The sequence below is a fragment of the Mobula birostris genome, chromosome 29 (assembly GCF_030028105.1).
Source record: "Mobula birostris isolate sMobBir1 chromosome 29, sMobBir1.hap1, whole genome shotgun sequence".
NCBI lineage: Eukaryota > Metazoa > Chordata > Chondrichthyes > Myliobatiformes > Myliobatidae > Mobula > Mobula birostris.
In genome coordinates this window covers 17,832,325-17,835,925 of record NC_092398.1, presented here as the reverse complement: position 1 = coordinate 17,835,925, position 3,601 = coordinate 17,832,325, and positions in this window count along the sequence as shown.

Genomic DNA, 3,601 nt, shown 5'->3' with positions numbered 1-3,601 from the left:
ACTGTGCATGGGCAGTATTTACACAGCATTCGCTCAAATCCAGATTCCTTTAATTGGAACATCGCGATGTTCTTGTTTGGTTCAACCCCAAATCAAACCGACTCTAGACTCGTATTGCTTACGAAAGGTGACCTTCTCACCGCTGAGTCACATGACTGTCAGCTGAGTCAATTAACGAGCCAAATTGGTGTACAAGCCCCAGAGAAAGGGTTCTATAAAGATCTGATTTCATTTTTTACCAATAGATCCACCTCACCTGTTCTTTCGATACAATGTGCATCCTTGGCGTTAAAACCCAGCTTTGAATTTCTTTTAGCCATGACTCAGTAATGCTCACAACGGCATACAGTACCTGCCAATCCCTAACTGCGCTACAAGATCACATATCATTAGTCCTATATCCATCACCATTTTAGATTTTGTCCTCCTTTTACACTGTAATTCATCCCACTGATGCAAGTTTACCCTACCGTATTCCAGTCCTTCATGATAGTCTCAGAACTCACGATCTCTGCTTTAAACCAACAGCCATATCCACAGCCCTATCACTTTGGTTCCCTTCCCCCTTCAAAATCAGTTCAAACCGTTTCCAGCAACTCCAGTAAACCTGCCTGCAAGAACATTGGGCACACCGGCGTTCAGGTGTAAGCCGTTCCTGTAGTACTGGACATAAGTTCCCCAGAAGAGATTTCAATGATGCAGAACTCTGAAACACTGCTTCCTGCACCAGTTTCTCCGCCACGCATTCATCTTCAAATTCATCCTATTCTAACACTCAGAGATTGCTACCCTGCAGTTCCGGCTTCTCGGTTCTCTGCCTAGCTCCATAAAATCTTTCTTCCGGACCTTCTCGTTTATCCTACCTGTGTCATTGGTACCAAACTTCTGGCTGCTCAACTTTCCCCTTTTGGTTGAGGTAGACCCGATCCGAGATGTCACTGGCCCTGGCACCTGAGAGGCAACATACCATCCAGATGTTTATATTGTCTCCACACAATTTCATGTCTATTCGTCCAACAATGTAGTTCCCTATCACTACTGAAGCCCTCTTCTCCACCACTCTTCCATTCTGACACCACCACCAACTCAGTGTCCGTCACCTGGTCGCTGTGGCTTTCCCCACCGTAACCTTAGCACGTCGTCCCCTCAACAGTATCAAAAATGGTAACCTTATTATTGTGGTGAACAGCCACGGTTGTACGTGAACTAGCTGCCCATATTCCCTTCCCTCTGCTGACAGTCATCTATTTACTTGCCTCCTGCAACATAGGGGCGGCTACCTCGCTATCTATCTGCCTCTCTATCATCTCCTCAGTTTACCGTATGTGCCGAAAATCATTGAGATGGATCTCCTGTTACCTGGCAAGTTATCTCAGGAGCTGCAGCTCGGTGCCTTTGGTGCAGAGGTGGTTAACCGGGAGGCTGGAGGCGTCCCAGAATTCTCCCATCTCATACAAAGAACACAGCACAGCCCCTGGGACCATCCTCACTGCTCTAACTATACAGTAACAGACGAAGAATAAAGAATGAAAAAGAAACTCACCAATGCTTACCTCGCCTAAACCTGTTCTCGCCGATCCCTGATAAGCCAAATCGTCCCCACTCTAACTCTGGTCCACTCGCACAATTGTGGCTCCGCTTGCCACTGCCTTATTTTTATTTGCCCTTGCTAATGTGGATGTTTGGTTACAACAACTGAACGTCTTGACTACGTCTTCATGTTTCCACCAGGTTATTAGTTCATTGGATATTTGTATTAAGGATCATATGTACCTAATAAAGTGGCCACCGAGTGCACATACACTTGGACCAAGTGTTTGATCAAACGTTGCGCTGACAATGAGTCCACTGTGAATAATTGATCAAAACATGCACACAAACACACTCACGGCAAATATTTAATCGGAATAGACACGCAGCTGAGCCCACTGTAAATATTTATAGAAAAGTCCATGCCGAAAACATTTCAGCTGCCTACTCACAGCGACCTGCACCTGGCCCATAGCCCTCCATACCCCTAATATCAATGTGCCAAAGCAAACTTCTCTTAAAAGCTTAAATCAAGCTTGCATGCTCCACTTGTGCTGTTAGCTCATACCACATTCTCACGGCACTCTGAGTGTAGAGGCTTCCCCTCACGTTTCCCTTAAGCTTTTCACCTTTCATCCTTAACCCATCATAGTAGTCATAGTCATAGTCATACTTTATTGATCCCGAGGGAAACTGGGTTTCGTTACAGTAGCACCAACCAAGAATAGAGTATAAATATAGCAATATAAAACCATAAAAAAATAAATAATAATATGTAAATTATGACAGGAAATAAGTCCAGGACCAGCCTATTGGCTCAGGGTGTCCGACCCTCCAAGGGAGGAGTTGTAAAGTTTGACGGCCACAGGCAGGAATGACTTACTATGACGCTCAGTGTTGCATCTCGGTGGAATGAGTCTCTGGCTGTATGTACTCCTGTGCCCAACCAGTGGATGGGAGACATTGCCCAAGAAGGCATGCAACTTGGACAGCATCCTCTTTTCAGACACCGCCGTCAGAGAGTCCAGTTCTATCCCCACAACATCACTGGCCTTACGAAAGAGTTTGTTGATTCTGTTGGTGTCTGCTACCCTCAGCCTGCTGCCCCAGCATACAACAGCAAACATGATAGCACTGGCCACCACAGACTCGTAGAACATCCTCAGCATCGTCCGACAGATGTTAAAGGACCTCGGTCTCCTCAGGAAATAGAGACGGCTCTGACCCTTCTTGTAGACAGCCTCAGTCTTCTTTGACTTGTGGTTGCAGTTCCACCCAACCTCATGATCTTGTACAACTCTATCAAATCCCCTTTCAATCTTCTGCTATCTAAGGAATAAAGTCATAACCTGTTCAATCTTTCTTTATAATTCAGGTACACCTGACCCGGCAACATCCATCAAAATATTATCTGTACTCTTTCAACTTTATTTTTACCTTTCCTGTAGATAGGTACCATAACTGCACAAAATACTCTAAATTAGACCTCACCAACGTCTTATACAACTTCAACATGACATCCCACTTCGTGTACTCAATACATTGATTTATGAAGACCAATGGGCCAAAAGCTTTCTTTACGACATTATCTACCTGTGACGCCTCTTTCAAGGAACTATGGGCCTGTATTCCCAGATCATTTTGTTCTACCACACTCCTCAGTACCCTAACCATTCACTGTGTAAGATAGTTCAAAATACACATAAACTCCAAAACAACTGCAACTGCTTCTTCAGAATAAGCACACAACACAAACCGGGAGAAAATGGCTCCGTGGAATACAGATACAGTAGAGCCCAGTGCGAGTGTTTCAAGTGAATAACTGAACCCACTGCACGTGTTACCAGAATATGCACACAATCCGAGAACGGAAAATGTTTCAACACAAAATGCGCAGAAGAAAACTCACTGAAAATGTTAAATTCTGAACATACACTCAGTCCTCCTGTTCCTGAAACCCCCACCCGAAACCCTTCTCCTACAGAACCTCTTCGGCAGCCCTCACCCACTCCCTGTCTTTGTAAATGCCTCCGGCCCAAAAATCTCATCTTCGTTCTAGGGTTCGAAACCT